This window comes from Maylandia zebra, linkage group LG18 (assembly GCF_041146795.1).
Source record: "Maylandia zebra isolate NMK-2024a linkage group LG18, Mzebra_GT3a, whole genome shotgun sequence".
NCBI lineage: Eukaryota > Metazoa > Chordata > Actinopteri > Cichliformes > Cichlidae > Maylandia > Maylandia zebra.
The window spans coordinates 3,759,706-3,781,510 of NC_135184.1; positions in this window are offsets into that span (position 1 = coordinate 3,759,706).

The window sequence follows — 21,805 nt, forward strand, 5'->3', positions numbered from 1 at the left end:
GCTGATGTCACCCCGACATGCACCATGTAAACATGCATATATCTAACAAACGTGACTCAGAGGCACTGCTGTGTCTTCTTAGAGAGCAATAAATTGCCAAGTATCAGGTTGCCATGACAATCCAGTCAATGAAGCCCGCTGACTTCCCTGTGAGGGGGGGGGGACCAAAGAAAAAAACAAAAACAAAAGCAGGTGGCCTTGGACAAGAGACGTGAAGGGGTGGGGTGGGGGGTGAGATGAAAATTATAACAATCACAAAGCTCCAGTCCCACTGTTTTCCACACAGAGCCTGACGGATGCACAGACGCCCCGCTGGGCAGGAAGGAGAGGGGGGATAAAAAAAGACACAGGGAGCTGGAGGAGGCTCAGCTGACAAGCGCCTCTGACAAAGTGAACGTGTCACAGCCTTCCTGCTGTTGTGTTGAATTTCTCCTGCCGTTTGACAAAATGCATATGAGCTGCCGGAGCACTTGTTGAACTCATTTTCTCCTCCCAAAAAGCAACATTTTGACATTTTCACACTGCTTACTGCTTAAAATGATTATGAACTTGTGCAAGAAGTTAATAAAATGCATGCTTATTAAAGCTGAGGAGGCTGTGGGTTTGGTTTGATATGATTGTCTACAAAATGTTATAGAAATATCTGCATTAAATTTATGCCTGTGACAGTTTTGGGCCCAACGTAAGCAATTAATGTTTGTCAATCTGCATTCTTACCCCTTTGAGATGATCACAAGGATGTTTTTAAATGTCCCCTATGATATCTTCAAAAGTGCTTAATAAGATAACATTGTCTTGACCTTAAGATAATCTCTTAAAATAATGATGCATGGTGTGGAAGGTCCTGGTCCTGAATGCCCCTGGAAATGTGCAGTTTTTACCTTCCCTGGTGATTTGAGACTTGTCTGCTATAACAAATCCTGCAGAATCTGGTAGTACACTGTTTTGCTCACTGGCAAGATTTTTTAAATTTTAATAGTCTAACATCCCTGTGCTGCAGAAACACCAATGGGGAGAGGGTGAATTATATATCAATAATAGACATGGAGATGGGTACAGCAGACTTTTCAGAAAAGAAAGTACTTTCCAAGTCCAGGGACCTGTGTGGCCTCTTCCCTCGTCTCGGTTAAATCGGATATCCATCAGAAAAGCTATGAGTGTAATCTGATTTCTTTTGTTACTCGGACACATAGAAAAGGCGCACATGTGTCTTTCTTTCCATACTTATGTAGAAACAGCTGTGCGAGGCATAGCTGACCACTGCGCCGAGTATCTGTAACAATATAGAGCAACATGGGAGCAGTCTGAGTTAAAGAGAACATAAAAGCATTTAGTGCTCTGCTTTTTATACTCGTACTGTACACAGATAAGGTCTGTTCCCATGTGGACAGTTGAAAGCACGTTTTTAGAGCAGGTTTCAGCCAAAATGTGTTAAAACAGACCTCCATACTAAACAGCTGTGATGGTAGTTTTTCCCAGCCTTTGAGCCACTCACGCTCGGCCCATAGAAGCGTCGCTGTGATTATCACAGTGTTTTCCTTCCTTCAGTACAACCATCCATCCACTTAATTTTCCACTCATCACTAAGGTAACTGACCCTCAGTGTTTTGGTTAAGTATCTGAGTGTTTCTTAGTGTTTACCTTTTCTACTTGTCTTCGTGTGTCTCAGTGACACACCCGTGTCCATCTGCAACACATGTAATTTAATTCCTTTTTTTTTGTTTTCCAGCACTTCATTACTGCTCAGTCCTCAGTGTATAAATAATTTCAGCTCGTTTGTCTCTGTTCTCGTCAGGTCATTTACCCTCCTGTGTCCATCACCTATAATCCATCATTGTGCTTCTTGTCTTCGTGCCATTTGTATGTCCTGCTACCCTGATTTGTGGTTAGTTTATTTTTTGGACTTTTCTTACTTTCACGGTTTTTATGGGCGTTTTAAACAAACCTTTAGTTTTGCATTTAGTTTGTTATGCTAAAATAGCCTTATTTTGAACTGAAACATATCAGTGGCAGGTTAATATACTACACATTTTTGCTGAAGAACATACATAACTAAATCTTTATCATCTGATAATGTTATGCTAAAGGTTAGCTAGGTAAGGCGACTATCTTGTCTTTGGTGAAATATAGTGGTTTGTTAGGGTTAGACTGCACCAGCCTGAAGCCTTGATTTCTGCTAAAGTCCAGACAAATTTTGGACCCGTTCATCCACCCCAACCTCCTCCCTATATGGCTCTTCAGCAGCACTTCTTCCAGTGCTTCCATATAATTACTAAGGCCTCCACAGGGCAATGAACACACACTGTTTTATAGTTCACCAAGCAAAACCGTTTCCATAAAATCAGCCCATAATAACAGTCTGCAAACGCTTCATGTCTCAACACATGTATTAGCCTACTCTTCATGTTGTTATTATTGTCTTCATGTGTGTTAGAATCCACTGAAGTAAATGTTTCTAGCACTTGTTTTTAGTGCGGAGAGAGATGAGCTGTTAGAGAGATGAACACTGTCTTACAGCTCCACAGTTCTCCCTGAGGAGGAGTGCAAATGGCTCTGACAAATGAGATTCAATACTGGCATAAGAAATAATCTTATTCCCATCATTTACCACGAGCCCAAGGAAAGCAGCAGTGCACATATTTATTTTGTATGCAGGTACAGAGAGACGTTACATGAGAACAAATGTGCATAAAATGCTGTACCGACCTTCTTCCTGTTGCACTGCATGTATCAGTGCTGTGTTAGCCTTTTTTATTTTATTGACTTGTCTGTGACGCTGACAAATTTCTGCACATTTGTTGCACTTGCCGACTTAAGTGATTTGAATTATTCAGTGGACACGTTCTGCATATGGAGCAGAGTACTGTTGTGACCATTTCTGCCAGGCTTACATGTGGCTGCTGCTCTTTCAAACATAACGTTTTTCACCCCACCCCCTCCAAAAAACCCGGTCCCCTTGCACCATCCCCAGTGCCTAGTATCATAAATGCTTATAGTTCCCATCCTAACACCCCTGCCCTACTACTATTTCTATTCAGATTTCCATTAATATCCTTCCCCCCTCTCCTTTTCAGCATTCTCATTACTAGTGTTGGTCAAGTTACTTGAAAATAGTAATTTCTTACTAATTACCGATTACTTCTCCAAGAAAGTAATCCTGTTATTTTTCTGATTACTTATTTTCAAAAGTTATTGAAAACATGATGCACAACCTGAATACATAATAAAGCAACAGACCTTTCAGCCCAGTTCTATTTTTTCTGCATAATCCATCATATTAAATTAAATCAAATGAAAAAGTCTCTTTTTAAAAATTCTTTTATTAGTTTTAATCTTTTAACTTCATGCACATTGTATCAAGCAAAAATTAAATTATATGCGAAGATCTTTGACTTGAAGACATTTGTCGAACATTTAAACCTATTTTCTGCATAATCCATAATATACGATAAAATAAAATAATGTTTTGTGTTTACACTCTGCCACATAGATGCAAGTAAAACACAGCCACAAATAAATTAAATGAGTCCTGTTGCTCTTAAATCTATTTTCACCTGTTTAGCAGGAGTGGGGCTGGTGGAGGTTTACCCACAGCGGTCATGTCAGTGGGGGGATCTGTGAGTGTCACATTCCCGTGGCAGCGTGCTCGGTGTTGCTCAGATTTGAAGTTTATTTTTTCTCTGTAGAAAGAAGTTTTCTTCCCACACAGTGAACAGCGGATACTAATGTTTTTGTCACTTTTTACGGAATTAAACTCAAAGTAATGTGATTACTTCCACACTTTAAAGGCTGCACGGTCGCACTCTCTCCTGCACTCCATGTTATCCATTGTTGATCTGCACACAGCTGTTGCCACAGACGTCGCACGCGCTTACATCATTGTCATGAGACACTCTCACAAACAAAATCACAGCTTAGTAACGCAGTACTGCAGTGTGCTTACGGGAAAGTAACAGTAATCGAATTACTTTTTTGCAGCAGTAATCCCTTACTTTACTTGTTACTTGAAAAAAGTAATCCAATTACAGTAACACATTAATATTTAACGCATTACTGCCCTTCTCTGCTCATTACTATCAAGCGGTGGTATTATTATTATTATTACTAATGATATTATTTTTTTATTATTACTGCTATTGTTACCATTTATTATTGTTATTACTATTATAATAAATATCATTATTGTGGTTTTTGTTGTTGTTGTCATCATTGTGATTTATTAATATCTCACTTATCCACATCAGGCACACAACCGCACAATGCATTCACATAAATGCAACTCACACAATTTTATGCATACATCTACTCATCCTCTCAAATTTCAAATTGCCAATATTTACAACAGGTTCTTTATTATTGTCGTTGTTTTTGTTTTGAGCTGTTTTGGTTTTTGTTCATTTTTTTGTGCACATTTTGTCATGACAGGATAAACTAATCATTAAAAACCAGGCAATGAGTTGGCAGAGAAACAAAAGTTGAGTTTACGTTAAAGTAGCGTTCCACTGAGACTCTTTATGTTAATTTCCAGCTCCATATGTGTTTTTGGACGGGTGGTAGAGTAGCTTTGCATGATTCACTTCATTACCATATACTGGACCAAGTTTCTCATGTTTATGAAACATGTCATTTTAACTTTTTTACCTAGAAGCCCACTTTCTCCTGATTGGCTGCTCTTCATTCAGTGTCTGGTCACAGTGCTTCTGAGCACTTAACATTTTGGACTTTTCATCTAGGCTTCTTAAGAAACTAACCCCTAAAGTAAAGATGAGAAATATTTAATGCATACAGAGTGTAACACTTATGAAACCGTCCATACTTGTATTACAGATCAAACTTCGCTACTGCAATACCCACATGATGTTAATGCTCTGTTCAAGTCTGCTATTCAGGTGGAAACTGTAGTATTTAAAATGGATTCAGGTAATGAATGTGCTGAAAACACATCTGAATAATGTGGCTTCAATTTGTTCATGATGCAGTCACGATTAACGTGATCAGGCCAGATCGAATTATTTTTTCTCATCCAACCTTCAGTGAAGTATGAACGCCCCAAAGACCTGAGGAACAAGCCAAACCTTGGTTCTGCAAAATTGTTACACAAATCAGATAAAATGTAGATACAAAATATCTTTCAACATCAGACATTTAGCACACATTCGCACTACAGACGGTTCAGCAGGTCCATGAATGCAGGCACAAACTGCTCACTGGATCCACCGTGAAGAGGTTAAAGCTGCTGTACTGCAGTCACTACGTTATTATAGGTGGTTATATACGCTTATATATGTTCATCATCATCAAATCATTTTTATTCTGCAATTTTTTCGTGTGTTTTTGCTACAGTACACTGTAAATGAGCAGTCACATGGCTGTGTTTTTAATGGCAATAAAATCAATGAAAATGTTTTAACCTTGAAGTTAGAAGTGAAGATAAATCCAAACAGCTAAAGCTTCCCAGTCCTGTCAGTCTTTAATCTTCTGCCAAACTTATAAAATCTAAATTTGGAAAGCAGTGAGAGGACAATGGGTTCATTCGCTGTGGAAAAGAAAGGAAGCTGAAAGAGGCTGTAGCAATATACTCACAGCACATCGGCATTTGATGAGCTGATTTAAAATCTCATCTCTCTCCATCTTCACAGAAGTAAGAAACTGACGTGCGCTCTAACGTGGACAAATGAAGAAACTGTGCTGCACCTTAATCTGTGGAGGTTTTCTGCAGACATTAACATCGGCGGGGAATCGTTTGACCAAATCTGATCTTGAGCTCTCTTCTAAGCTAAGAATAGCAGTGCCATCACATCAGGTGATGTAGTGACTGGACTGGACACTTCATAACAGGGCTTCACTGACCAGGGGATGACGCCACGGTGGCTGCATCCATCTTTTCTACAGTCTGTGCTAATTTTTCAAATGATTTCATCAGCTAATATGATTCAGCTATTTACATTATGCCATGTTTTATTTGATCAGTTAATAGCATCAGATGATCCAGAATGGCATTCTGCACCTTCAATGAATGAGAAATCAGATATGATTAAGATTTTTATAAACACATAATAGAGTTAAAAGAGCTAATTTTACATGTGCTACAGCCTGGCATTGCTTCCAGTGAAGGCATGATGATGGTAGGTCAATACTAAGAAACTGATGACACCCCACAGCTTGCTTATACACTTAACACTTCCTTTAGACTTTTTAACTTAATGCTCTCATGTGTTACCGAACATGCCAATAAAGGCGTTGTTGCAGCATCTAGCTGAGGGCTCTAGTTTCCACTACAGAAGATCGCTTTGCACAAACCAAGTAACATTTATAATTGGCAGGTCATTTCAAAAAGCTCCACAAATGTCAGAAAACTCAAATTATGCAGTTTGGACCACAATAAATGGGGAACACGGTGGCACCGTGGTTAATACTCTTGTCTCACAGCATGAAGGTTCGCTGTGTTCAGTCCACCATCTGGCCACGGCCTTTTTCTTTGCGTGGGTTCTCTAAGGTTACTCTGACTTCCTTCCACAGCAACAAAATGATGTGATCATAAGTTGTAACCTAATGAGCATGCAGTTTCATTCAGATCGGCCCCTCATTCATCACATTTTGTCACAAACGATTGGCTGCGGTGAAAACACTCAGAGTTTGAAAGCAGGACTTCAGAAGCGTGGGTGATGCCACAAAAGCCATGTCCATATTTTATCGTGTCATGCTGTGATGATGCCTAATGTTAGCATTTTACTTTATGCATGAAGAATCATAGTTCTGGGTTGGCTTGGAAAAGAACATCATCCTTGCATCACTCCGTAGGACTCAAAACTGCCAACATACAGCAGAATATAGTGATTGAATAATTTCAGACTAACCAATGTTGTGTGTTTAATTTCCCCTGCAGCTGCTCCCCCAGGCTGAAGCTTGTTATGTAAGGGTTAAACCAGACAGTGCAAGATGTGCAGACTGCATGTGTGTTTGTGTGTTCACATAGCATGCATCTTCAGTCCTGTCATTATGTGTTTGTGCGTTCACATCCATATGTCCCTGCCTCGTTCTCTCAGTGAGTCTCCACATGCTCCATCCATCAGCTGCTCTCCCATATGAAGGCAGGAGTAGGGTGGAGGGGGGTGCTCTACAGTGGATGCGCTTGTGCCTGTTGCTAGGCGAGAGCCGGCACCGCGGCTGCCTCCGCAACCAATCGTGACAATAGAAGAAAGCTCCGCACCAATGAGGCGGTTCAGCGAGGTGGTGGGCCGATGCTCGGGTTCTTCTTCGTGGAGTTTTTTCCACTGATTTCTCAATGGGGTTGTATCGTGTCGGACATCAAAGCAAGTGTCTGGAGTTGTTTTCAGCCCCCTGCGCTTTCTTTCAGCAGCAGTGGCATCAGGTTCTTGGTTGTGGGCCGTTAACGGCGACGCCTCCTCACAAGAAAGCTCTGCGGAGTCTTAAAATGATTATTAATTCTGTAAATTACTCTTACGCACTCGCATATTCCTGCTGACCAAATATGTTCTGTTTGATGCTGCTTTTCAAAAAGGTTCACCATCAATACTCGCTTTTATTTATTTTTTAAAAAAATCATAAAAACTATTTTATCATCTAAAATAAAAAAAATGTATGTATATTATTTATAAAATAAATAATCAGATAAATAAACACAGCTGGTGTAGGTAGTCAGTAATGGTGTAATTTGCAGACACTAAAAGTTCCTGAATTTCTTAAAATATGTTTCAGAATCAGAATCAGAATACTTTATTGATCCCTGGGGGAAATTATTTTTTGTTACAGTGCTCCATTTTAAACCAAGTTATATATTAGTTTGTGCATCATTTACATCATTAATGTGAAATGATGCCTGTAAGTCTGGTATTCTGCTGGTATCATGTTCAGAAAGTAAGTGCAGATTTGTTCAGCTACAAGCACTTTGGCATCATTAATATACCCCTAAACTAAGAAATAATAGTTTTGACATGTACTTGTTATAATACCGGTTAAAGACTGTTACAGCTGGACAAAGAGCACATGAAGCACTAACCAGTCAAATTGGGGGTGGGGGGTATCGATGCGCTGCACCTTTCATGTTAGTCAGTACTGCATATTAATGAGTTATAAACACATACACTTTTTTTGTCCTGTCTTAAACTGCAGTCACTTCCCATCAGTTCATGAGCCGGCACATTAAATGTCAGCGCATTGTTAAAAAATGTGCACATTACAGTTTCTAATTCCTAATTTTTTTAAAAACACATTTCTCCCTGGACTAGTGCTGTTTTCTAAGGAGCTTGGAAAGAAAAGCGTCTGGACTTCTTTAAGTTGCTTGAAGACGTTTCACCTCTCATCCGAGAAGCTTCTTCAGTTCTAAGGTCAAATGGTGGAGAGTCCCAGATATAAACCTAGTGAGAGTAACCCCCCACAGAGGGACAAAAGACCCCCTGATGATCCTCTAATCGCCTGAGCCAAGGTGTGAAAGCGGGTGTGGGTCACAATCAGCCAGGGTTTCGGGTGAGCTCATTGTGAAACTTGGCCAGGGGGTCCTTTGTCCCTCTTTGGGGGGAAACTCCAGACGCTTTTCTTTCCAAGCTCCTTGGACTACAATGACCTGGATGGCTGAGAACCTTCATAGACACTAGTGCTGTTTATTGATTTAGACTGTTTTGGTGTGAGATGGCAAATTTCAATCTTATTTTTTCTCCGTATTTTGACACCCACCTTGTGATTATGTATGACTCACTACTTTTAGCTACTCTCTAATTCACAGAAGGTCACCACAACTGGCAGCTTTACATTTTTGATTTGATAGATTTTTGCACTGGAGGCCCTCGTGTCTCCTCTGGGGATCAAACTAGGATCTTCCGCTTGTTAGGTGAACCTATAAAGCCAGTACACTGTGGAGCTACAACAGCAACAAAAGCTACACTGAAAAATCAGCTTAACCCAGTTACTTGCTTCAGTTAGAATAGCCAGTATATAAAAGATGGATGTATCTTCTAGTGCAGAAGTACGTTAGACCTGCAGTCTTTCTAATGGCCAATAGAGGGCGACTTATGTGCAAAAAGGCATCATGAAAATCTTTTAATAAGCACTTAAATCTCTCCCTTTGTTCTCTCTTGACACTTTCCTGATGAGTTTGTTTTCTTAATTGATAGTTTCATCTCTCTTTGAATGCAACATTGTGTTAGTTTTATTAGAGTCAAGAAGTACAATATCATCAATCAATCATTCATATCATCGAGTATCTAAGAGCGTGCAATGTCCATCATTTCCACCTTGTATCATCTAGGTCCACCCTGCTCTTGTGATACTTAGATGCTGATGGTTAAAACACTCAGACGTGGCGTTAAAATTTGGACCACATTCTTCTAGGCTGATGCATGAAACTAACGGCAGATTTTTGGAACACAGAAAAGTCGGTACCACTTAGGCTGTAGAAACATCTGGCGCATCTTAATTATAAGGCAACTGCGTCTCACAACAAAACAGCTTTGATTTAGACGTAGGCTACATCCACACGTACACGGGTATTTTTGAAAACGGGGATTTTCCGTTTTCATTTTACAAAATAATCCCGTCCACATGTAAGTGCAGAAATGAAGGAAAGCGCTGCTAGGAACATGCCAAAGCAACAGGTGGCGATATATTCCTAACCTTGCAGAAATGTTGGCCAATCAGAAGTCTAGAAGCCTCGGTGGGAAATAGTAAACAAAGATGGGGCATAGAAGCAAAACTGAGTCGTATGTGTGGAGGGACAGTAACTGTGTGTGTATATGTAAGCATTTAAACACCGCAGAGAGTACAATTAACAGTAACAGTATTGTAGAAATTCATTTCACTGAAACAATAACGTGGCGCACACCTTTGACGCTGCGTTTTCTGCATTTTCTCCGTTTTTCTCGTCCACATGTAAACGCAAAAACTGAGTTTTCAAAAATATCCACCCTAGCAGGCGTTTTAAAAATCTCAGTTTTCAGTGACCGAAAACGCCGTTTACGTGTGGACGAAAGGTGCAAACGCATAGAAAAATCTGCGTTTTCAAAAATACCCGTGTACGTGTGGACGTAGCCGTAAACTGTCACTAATATTTGCCCCAGCAAATGTATATTTAGATTGCTGCTACATAAGAAGACTCCTTCAAACAGTGTAGATGTGAAGCTATCTGAACATGTGAACATGTCAAACGTGTTAACAGCTGTCACAGAGTCTAGTTTGGGAGAGTAAATATTTCAAATTAGCTCCAGCAGCAGGCAGGTTTCATGAATATTTGTGTTCTGGCGTGTGAGCATCCTCAAAGACAGGAGAACACATCCTGTAATTATTTTCAGCAGTCGTCTCTTGTTGTATTTTTCCATCACTGTTCATTTTCTCTGGAGTGAGTCTAACTGCCACCCTCGTTCCTTCAGCGGGAAGTGAGCGCCAGAGCTAAACTCGCTTTAAATATTTAACACATTATGTAAGGTTACGCAAGAACGAGGGAGACTGGGGAAACATGAGGGAGATCATGGGAAGCACTGAATATTTTAAGAATGCCCTCATGCTTCGCTGGCTCCAAGAAAGGGCTAAAAATTGTGGCAAAAGCACATTTACTCAACACTACTTGTACTTATTCTTCTAATAAAAAAAAACTTGCCGAGTATGTTTTCTTGGGGGTCTGTCTGGTCTGGATGACTCACTCTGAGCTCTTAAGTCAATGCATGGGTTAAAATGATATTGAAGTCATTAGAAAACAAAACTTTAATGAAAGAAGTGACGAGTAAAAAAAGTGAAACGTGGTTAAAATGTTACCCAGTAAAACAAAATACACAAAAATTGTGCTGAACATCACCACTGTTGATGACAGCAGGGTGTCAACATACAACTGAGCAGGTTTAGAGGACCAGTCCACATTTCCCAAGCCTGAAGGCTTCATGTCAGGTGAGTAGTGAGACTGGGAGTAACATGGACGTCCACTTTGTCACCCTCCATCATCGTCTGATGGAGAACATTTAGCAGAAAGGACCTGAAATGTGCTGCCACAGAGGGCACTGAAAAACATCACCGCCTGCCCCATGCAGGTGACATGGCGCTCCGTGCTTTGTTGACTTCTGAAGCTACTTTCAGCTGCTCCCTTTTCACAGTGAGGCACCACAGTGGGCAGCTCAGCATGTTTGATTTGGCAGACTTTTACAGTGGATGCCCTTCCTGGCATAACCCCAAATGGAATTTGTGTTTGCAGCTGGAAGTGAGTCAGTGAAGCCTGCCAAGCAAATGTGTAAACCACGACGCTGTGGAGGTGCACACTTTCTGGACTTCTGAAAGTGAAAATAAAGGTGCGGGATCACAGTTTAAGCACACAGGAAGAGACTGAGCGTGCATTTTAGAGGCCCAACCAAAAAGGCCACTCCTGGAACATTTTGATCACACTGTCATGGACGTTAAAACAGGGGCACTGTTGTGCAGTACTAATGATAATCTATTTAGTACGACTGACAACACAATAGAGGATAAATGTGTAATCAGGACTAATTACTCATTGCACATTAACCACTGAAAGAAAAATCATGTATTAAGTCCCTGCAGCAAGAATAATGATTTAAGATGCTCGTCACTTTACTTTCGGTATAGAGAGCAGCTCTGTGCCAGTGATTGACTGCGATGTGCATTAGTGCAAACTGAACATATGATTGTTAGAGCCCAAATGCGACGGCTATCATTTGAGGAGGTGTTGGCCGCTGTTATAGTGACTGGCAGGCAGAATAAAGGGATTATAAAGAAATATAGAGTATTAAAGAGTTAATGACGGCTTGGCTCATTTATATTGAAAGTGATTCAAAGATTACCTGAAGGAGTCGTTCTTAAAATGGTATATGGAAATGAAAGCTTTAATTTCATAAAGTGCCGTTTAGCTGTAATGAAAAAGTGTGTGTTAATGTGAGAGATGAAGAGCTGCTGGTCCAGAATGAGACTGCTGCCATCTGAGAAAGTGACACCGACTTATTACAGAGTGACTGACAGCACAAGATAAAAGCTCGCTGTGCCACTTTATAAAGGGAAATACTTAACAGACCAAGGATTTAATCTATGGCTTGTAAAATAAGGGCACTTTACAGAGTAAATCATGTCATTTATAGAGATTAACTGATTTTAAGAAGTGTGTGCACAAAGCTGCAGTAATTAAATCAGAGCCTTTTTAAACGCAATCATCTTGCTTGCTGATGTTTGTTTGCAGCATAGTTTTCATAATTTGTGTAATTTATTTTCTATTTTATTCCTAAAAGCAATAATGTTGAAATGTATAGTTTAGTCTCACTAAAACAAAAATCCAGTAAATATCACAGATACCCAAAATATTCAGGCTCACTTTTGTTTTTTCCCCCTCAGTCGTTTCTGTTTGGGAGCAGGGCTGTGATCATGGAGCTCCCAGCCTTGTTTTCTTCTAGTACCATAAACAACAATCGCAGGAAGGCTTGGGGAGCTGCTGGTATGACTATAAATCCTCTGCCTTACATCAGTGGTCTTAATTTAAACTTTTTTTTCAGAGATGGATATTTTAAAAGAAAAAGACCACAAGTAAACAATGCAGTGCAGTAAATGCACCATATTCAAGTCTGAGCATGTCAACAGAGCAGCTACATCACAAGTACAGCAGTGATGGTGGAGGGACGTTTAAAGCCTGCATTCACGTTCAGTCTGTGAGCTGAACAGAGAGTGAGCGCGACAGAATCACACATTTTCACACACACACATGTCAGGTGTTGCTATTCTCACGGGGACCTCCCATTGACACGATACTTTCTCTAGCCGCTTACTGTAACTCTAACCATCAACACGGTTCCGGGTTATTTTGACCCAGCATTTTCAGTTTCTTGTGTTTTGGTATTATTCGATACGATTTATGTTCTGATTGTCTAGTTGTGCTGTTTTGATTATTATTATTATTATTATTATTATTATTTTAGGTTTCAGTTTAATTCTAGTTATGAGTTTAGTTCTTAGTCTCCACTGTTTAGTTAAGCCCCACACTATGCTGTGTGTTTGATGTTTCTGTTTGTTTCCCAGTGTGAGTTTCTCAGTTTCTAGCTTCCTGTCGCCAGTTTAGTTTCTAGTTTTGTGTTTGGAGGTTTTGGTTTGTTTTTGTAAAGTCTATTTTCTGTGGAGAGTTTTTTCCAGCAACAAAGCTGTGCTTTAAGTTTAACCTCCAGTCTGTGAGTCCTGCGTCTGGGTCCAATCCTGCCTGCCACACAGCCAAATCATGACAGCCTAACCCTAACCCTTGCCCTAAACCTAATCTAATTGTAACCCTGACACTATAACCACATTTTGAGTCTCAGACATACCTTCAAACTTGTGGGGACGGGCAATTTGTCCCCATATGGAGCTGTTGGTCCTCACAAGTATAGTGACATTTAAGTTTTGGTCCCCACAAGGATATATAAACATGGTAGACACAGACACACACACACACGTGCTAAATTAAATGAAAATTGAATCTTACAAGTACTTGCTGCCATTTGGAGTTACCACTTCATTAAGAAAGACCTTTTGTGTCCAGTAAACTATTCCCGGTGAGCCAGATTCTGTTTGTCTGATTGGCTGTCATATTTCAGTATAGCTTTTGTCATAATACACAATGTAACTCCTCCATATTCATCCAAAAAGCAACACCAGTGAAATATATCAAGTTGTCATTTCCTAAACATTACATGACATCCTGCTCTCTCCCCCCTGAGCCTAAAACACGATCACCATCACACGACTGTGTGGCGACAAACATCGTAGCAGATTGTCCCCGACAGCCACAGAGGCGAGTGCCGGCAGATTTGGTGCATTTGGTCCCAAGGTCCCCTGAATGTGGGCATCTACCAGTCAAGAGGATCTGACTGATCTTCCACAAAGCTTCGCCTCCATCTAGCTCCATGTCTCTCTCTCTCTCTCTGATCCTCCCCCACACGCCTAGCTTTGAAACGCTGAGCGATTGAGGCTGGGTAAGGACCTTCTCACAGTCAGCGAGCTAAATGACACAAACTCTTTGAAACCAGCGCTCGCACAGTTCACCACACAGGCTTCAAAGAACAGTCGCATCAGATGGAAAGAAACAAAAGGATCCACGTGAGCGACAGGGAGGGACAAACTCACAGCTTCTTGATATGAGAGCGTGTCCTCACACTCTGACCTGTGGTTAGGCAGCAGTGCAGGTGATGGAAAACAAAGAAAGCTTTTGATTCTTGGTACATTTTTAACCCTGTACAGAAAAACGGGGAGAAAACATTGTAAAAGAAAATGATATCACTCTAGAATCTTTGATAGAAATCTATATAGGACACATCTCTGATGTTCTAAGCTCACACAGACTTATTTTGTCTCCTTATCTGGAAGCAGCTGAGTTGTCCTTGTGTCTCATCGTGGAGCCGAAACACTCAGAGTCACCAGCAGACAGAAGAACTCCTAAAAGCTCCACTGAAACAAACCTTTATTCGAGCCTCCTCATAAGACGCCACTTACTACATGGAGGGTGATCATAAAACATCTGTATACTGTTGTCCCCAGCTGATGTTAATGAGCGTTCCAGCTGTGTGGCAGTGGGCATACGTCACATCATAGTAAAGATGAAGGTAAGTGACTGTTTTCTTTTATTAGTATGAAATATATTTAAGGTGGGAGCAGCCACATACATAGAGATACATAGATACAGTGTCTGGACTCAGCCTTACATGAAGCAGACACACTGCAAAACTCTGTGAAATGTACTTGTGATTCCATATGTGCAGTTTTTATGCCCTGGTGGTGTTTGAAATCAATGTAGAGGTTCTCTTCCTGTTGGATAAGGGTTTATTTTCTGCAGGCATTTCCAAAACATGTGCTGAGTGACGAGACTTGCACAGTGTGGACAGACCACACAGCTACAGGAGCTGCTCTGCCATGGAGACCCACACCGTGAGCACACTGCAGTTATTGAGTCAGCACCCGGGTCTCTAACTTCATGTTGTCTGTCACTTTGACTGAGTTGTTTTGGTTCATAAACATATCCAGTTCGTAATGATACCACTTACACATGATTGACTGTGGGACATCTACAAAGGGAAGGGATTTAACAAATTGACTTGCTGCAGCGGTGTCATCCAATTACAGTACCACACTCAAATTCAGCGAGCTCGTTAGAGTGACTCATTCCTTCACAAATGTTTGTAATGGCAGACTGCATGGCTAGGTGCTTGATTTTTTTTAGTGGTTAAAATAAGTCTTCCTGTAGTTTCTTTAGCAGTTTTAGAAAGCATCGATTTAACCCGAAAGTAAATTCTTAATTAATATTTAATATTTGCATCAATCTTTCAAATGTTTTAAAAATGCCAAGACCTTTCTAACAATGCAATTTGAAGTCTGTAACTATAGTGACCAGTTTGCTCAGAGCTGATAAGCAACGCTTGCTAGATAGCAGAGAAATGGAGAAATGCATAAAACTGGGTCTTGAACAAATACTGTAAGTGTTTCAAAGCACAGAGTCTGTGGTGCAGAGAGTGTTTCAGACTTTGAACAACAGCCTGACTTACAATAGAATCGCTTGTTGTGAATGCTGATAAAGACCTTCTTATATCCTTGGAAAGAAGGCACAACTCCCATTATGGCTTTATAAACCTGGGACTCTCCACAATTTGGTCTTAGAACTGAAGGAGCTCCTTGGGTGAGAGGTGGAACTTCTTCAAGAAACTTAAAGAAGTCCAGCTGGTTTCTAAACTCCTTATATCTCCATAACCTGGGTGACTGAGAACCTACACAAACACCTTTTTATATTACTTTTTATATTATTGTGCAAATTAAGCCTTGAACAAAGCAGACAGCAATAATCTAACACATTGGTGAGGTTTTCTCTAGTTTTGATGATTGTTTAGCTGGTCCAGGAGTCTTAGAGCATTATGAGCTTAACTCTGAAATCTAAGTTAAGCTGTAGGAAACCTGAACAAAGTGACACAAGGAACCGTGATAGAGTTAATATTTGAAATATAACATGAATTTTGTGCTTTTTAAACTTTTGATATTTCTTGTTTCGTCAGATTTTACCTCTCAAATTTGTTCTTATTGTACTGACACACCTTCTACTTTCAGCTCATAACGATGTCACATCGACACTTGCAGAAGTCCTCAGAATGTCAGCTTTTTACCTCTGTAATTATTGCATGAGTGACTCTTTTCCCTGACAGACATGATGAACCAGATTTTGAGAGAAAATAGCAGCAGAGACAAAAGCTGAATTTTTTCTTCATTGTTCCCTGTTCATGCAGTTTTCAGCCTCTGAAGCTTTGCAGCCAATGGTTAGTGCCACAGGAAATCTCTCTCTCTGTGTGTGTGTGTGTGTGTGTGTGTGTGTGTGTGTGTGTGTGTGTGTGTGTGTGTGTGTGTGTGGTTCTGGTTCGCTCCACACAGTAAAGGTCAGAGCTTCTGCTTCTGAGCATTTTAATATTTCTGACAGACAGAGAGACAGACTTGGCTTTGCGAGTGTTTTCAATAAAAACTGAAATAGAAATGTCAGGATGCATCCGACTGTTGAGAGGCTGTTATTCCAGGGGAACAAAGAACTAATGTGTGTGTGGGCGGTTTAGTGTCCTAGGGTTGAGATAATTTCTGAAATAGTGGCATATTGTGGCCTTTAAAGTAATTTCGATATCATTTAGACACCATGTACTGCTGGGATCACGCCAGCAGCAACTCCCATTATTACGATGAGTAAACAGCAGTCTTTATCGGTGGAGCTCATATTCATCATTAAGAGGTGACTCACTAAGGATTACTTGCCCTCAGCTCACCATTCAGGACTCATAAAGTAATGGTTTGTGTCTAAAATCCTTTTGAGTTTATTCTTATTAACTAAAGAAAGCAAAAAAACAGCGGACTGTAAAGCTGAAAGTTCAAATAGTGACCACACAAAAACAATAAAGAACAAATGTAGGTCACTTCAAACTATCACAGGATCCACAGCTACAGTTACTGCAATCCTCTCCTATGAGTAACACGTGTGTTTCAATCCCAGGACAGTCACATTTACAGCTTCACTACAGTCAACAACAACGCCCAGCCTAGCTTCTGATGACCCTGCTGTTCACTCCAAAATTAGAAATCTTTGATTTTTAAAAATTTTGTTGGTATTTAAATGAAGGAAACTACCCAGGAAACCTCCGTGGCCCCTGAACTGTTGTTTAGGCGTTTTCTGGTATTTCATGTATTATGGATAATCTTGTATTTTGGTTCTATATTGTGTATTATTTAGTCTTCTAGTGTTATATGAGGTTATTCTGATTCTGTTGCTGTGCTTCTCTGTTTCCCCGTCTTGCCTTTGTGTTTATCTTCTGTCTTTGTGTTAAGCTTCTATGTCTTAGTTCAGGTCTGTGTTACTCGTTTCCTGTTTTACTTTGATAGTCTATCATCCCGTGTGCACTGTGTTCACTTCTGCCGCTTTTGTCTCAGTAGCCTGTTATTAGTTTCAGCATAGTTCCTGCTATTGCCTGTTCCCGTGTGTGTGTGTGTGTGTGTGTGTGTGTCCTTCCCTGAGTCGCTGCTCCTACGGTTGTTATGTTTGCAAGCCCTCAGCAGTGAAGTTGTTTTGAGTTTTATGCTTTGTCTTCCAAGTCGTGCACTTTGGGTCCGATTCCTGCCACACGGCTGAGAACGGACACAAACTCATCAGGATGTGCAGAATAATCTTTACAAAAGATGAAACAGTCACTGCATCATCAGCAAACATCAGAACAGTTGGTGTTTCTCAACATACAAGTTATTGTCACAGTACTGTGTCTTTGACCCAGTGTTTTTGTGTGGGCTTTATTTCTATTATTTGATTATTGTAATTCATGGGTTTTGGTTCTGCTTGTGTTATATTTTTAGTTTTAGTTAGATTTTGGTTTCTGTTATTTTGCCTTTCTCACGCCTTGTCACTTGTGTCTCCATGTTCCCTCTGTCTTTCCAGTCAGTCGTGTCTCAGTCTCAGTGTCAAGCGTCTCTGTTTTATACTTCCCGTTTTACTTTGACAGTCAATGTTAATTCCTTTGTCAGTGTATTCTGCTTTGCTTCCTTTGTCTCATTAGGTCTGATTAGTCCCAGCTGTGTTACCACCTGTTCCCCATCCTCTCGTTGTCCTGCCTGTGTATTTGAGTCCTGTGTTTCTCTCGTACCCTTCCCCTGCTGTGGTTTCTCCCTTTGTGTCCCTGCAGAAATGCTAGTTCACAGTTACTTGCTTACTTGGCTCATGTTTCGTAGTTTCTAGTGTCCAGTTTAGCTTCTAGTTTTCATGATTGAGGTTTTGGTTTGTTTGTTGTGAGGTTTATTTCTTATGAAAAAGTTTTTCCCAGCAATAAAGTCCTGCAGTTGGGTCCTGCATCCTGCCTGCCACAGCACACATTGACAGTTATACACAGTATCTCCACTAATACTGAATATTCACACCAAAACAATCTGGATAAGAATCACTACGGGGCAGAAGAATAACATGCATATTAAGTCTTTCTCAAACTCTTGTCATGAACTTTGCGATAACTCTGGCACTGGCGACTCTCAGCTGCCACTTCATTACCTCCCCTCTGTACAGCTCTCTGCATGCAGCCTTAGCTTAATGGTCTCTAACCACTTTTGCTTGTTTCAGGCCGTCCTTACCACCATCACTTTCCGTATCTGCCCTGTTTGTAAATTTCTTACTTTTTATACAGTGTCTGCAGAAAGATTGTCGCGTTTGGGAATCTGTCTTTGTTCAGTGCATAAAGCCCCTGAATATTAATGCAGCAAAGTCCTTCATTTCACCAGCAAAAGCAGACAAACAGAGAATGAAAACATCCATGCTATGCATAAACAGCTCAGTAATTACTTGTGAATTTGGCAGTTGCGAATCAATTAATGTGAAGTTGCTCTGAAGTGCACTTAGTTTTAGTAGAATCCAGAGAGGGTACTTCCACATGCATGCATGATAAATTTTGGCCGTGCTGATACGCTGGTATCCGGGTCTGTTTTTTCTCTCCTTCAGGATTGTGTGATCCTCTCAGATTTCTTTCACCTGCTGGTAATTGCTTCATTCTGTGATTAGCCCTAACCTACGCCCCGTTTCCTAATTAAACTTCTTGAACGACTTCTCCTTTTGTCAGATCTTACTTTTGGTTTCTGCGTTTTTAAGCCATTTTCTGTTTTTGTCATCATTTGTTTACTTTGTGACCTTCCTCTGTCTCCTGTGTGCTCTCATCACCCTTCATGACTAAAATAATCCTTATTTAGCTTATACTGGACCCTTAGATCATTATTCACCCCAGACAAATTGTCTTTGCTCTCTTCCTCCTGTCTGTCTGCTGTGATGGTGTGTGTCAGACTGGGAGGGTATGGAGTCAAACCTTGAACTGCGCCTTGTTTCCAATCAGTTTTTGCCATATTTCACAACTCGTATGATGTCAGCAGGAAAGACGGTGCTGATTACCAAGACCGGGGAAAAGAATGCGAACCTGCACCTACCTACATGAAAAAAGTCATTGCGTATTTGCTTTGTGATGTTTACACAACTTTCTGCTGGGAAACTGGAAGCTGTCCTATCTCAGGTGTCCCACATTATCTCACATTGTTCAAGGGTTGTACTCTGTCCATTATTCCTGATCTGAACCAACACCCTGAATAGTCCATATCAGGTCATGAGCAGGCTGTTGTTGTGTCATAGGCCAACTTCCGTCTGATTGGCTGTCAATCGGGATCAAAACGGCAGGTGGGGTCTTCACAGCTGACAGCTGGAGCTGTGGCCTGACATCACAAAGGAACACGTTCTCTTTCTGCCATGCTATCAAACCAATCAGACCTGGCATAAAATAATCTGATCATCTAGTAATATAAGTACATAAATTAATATCCTTCTCCACCTTCAAAACAATCACCATCACCAAAACTTCGTCCATGTAAAATGTGTTTATTTTGACCTTTTTTAGAGAACTTTCAGGTTCAGGTTTATACATTCTGAAGCCAGTCTCATGCAGTTCCTATTTCTGTACACCTTATCTAGCCTTGCTGTGGCCTTAGCAAAGGCACGCGGAAGGTGAGAAATGGCATCTGAACAGGTGTAAATCACAGCAGCGATATTAAGCCTTTGATTTACAGCCCTCGCTCCCTCTGAAGGAGGAAGAGATAAAGACATCAATCATTACCTGTGGGCAAGGGTTTGGTTTCTTTATACTTCTTTCAGGTACCTCATCAATATTTTTCTTTTCTGCGTGATAAGATGGGTGGAATTATTGCTTAGCGGGAGTGCCGTGACCCCACAGACACTATGTAGGTGGGCCTGGTGTTATCTGAATGAACTCGGTCAGCTCGAACGACACACAGCGTGCTCAAGCGACACACAGCGTGCTCAAGCTGTGAGCCTTGACATAGCTTCACATTGTGTGCTCAGCTAAGAATTTTATAAATGTGTAGCTATTTATTCAAAAGCCTTTTTTAATCCTGCCATTTGGAGTCAAAGAGGGAATCTTGAACTTGCTTTTTTGTGTGACCAAACTCCGAAAATATTTCATCTAAAACTACAACAAAGACAGAAATCAGAACATTTAGGATTCTGGAATCACAGATTGTGTAAATGATTTAAATGTGAAATCATTTAGACAGTGAATTTTCTCTTTATTGATTGATTACTCTACTAATTTATCAATAAAATGCCTGTGAGCTGGATGAAATAGGTCGATTTTAGGGTTAAGTGTGCACGAACAGAAAAAGCGGGACTCTTGTTAGAGAGCGATGTGCCAGATTTTTGAAAGGTTATTTTTGGCAAATTATGCAAACTTTCCTTTGGATTTTTTTTTTTTTTTTTTTTTGTACGTCTGTAGGCACAGTTTTTATGTCCAGGTGTAATCATTGACCTTTCATTTATTTGTATGCTCTAAAATAACTGAACGTGACAGCTCCCAGGTGTTTCAGGAAGGCTACTGAGTGCTGAGATCTGCTTTAGAAGGACTGAACTGAATGATGAATTGCACTGGACTGTAACATGCACGCGTCTTCAGCATAAGTTGCCATAGTGATCTAGGTTAAAAAAACAGAAAAGCTGCATTAGTGACACTGAAAATTGCTTTGGGCTGCATTCAACCTCAACAAAACCAGCTGTTACGTCCCCGTAGCAGCTTTTTAGAACACACGTCAGTGCTGGTTTACATTTCCTGAAAGGCGCACCATAACGTTGCTCCTTGTTTTCAGATTGAATGTGCCTCGCATTGTGAGGTGCAACAAAGGGACCATAAAACCCTTTATAGAGTTTGTATGATGAGCGTGTTCACTCTGTTTACAAATCCAGAGTTGTGCTTTCGTTGTGAGAAACGGTGAAATGAAAGATCTGACTTCTATTCTTTCTTTCTAAAGGCCAAAACAAAGCATTCAGAATGTTTCACGCAGTCAACAGCTTACATGGTTCACCTGGTCAGTTTTGCCCTCCAGGCCACAAAAGCTGCTTTCACTGCAATCGTTGCTCTAGCTTCTTTTCCTCTTACTCACCCGTTTGGTCATAAAATATCAGTTAACGGGGTTTCAGCACCTAAACTGACATCTTGAAATGAAAACTCGTTTCATGAGTAATATTTTGTCTTTTTATAGACTTTTATTATATTTGACTTCCTGCCTGTGCTGTAGTAAACAGTCTGTTTCATAACAGACTTCAGAGGATGGTGCATCCATCACTGATCAAACCCAAATTTCACACTTCCTTAAAATAATTCTGTTCTCGTCTTACTGTCTAACACTTGGGAAGCTGCACATGCAGTGAGAGCCTTTGCTCAGATTTGCCTGCAATGGGAAAAGGTGATAGAGGCAAGAGGCGAACAGAAGAACTTGTGAAGAACACATGAGTTTC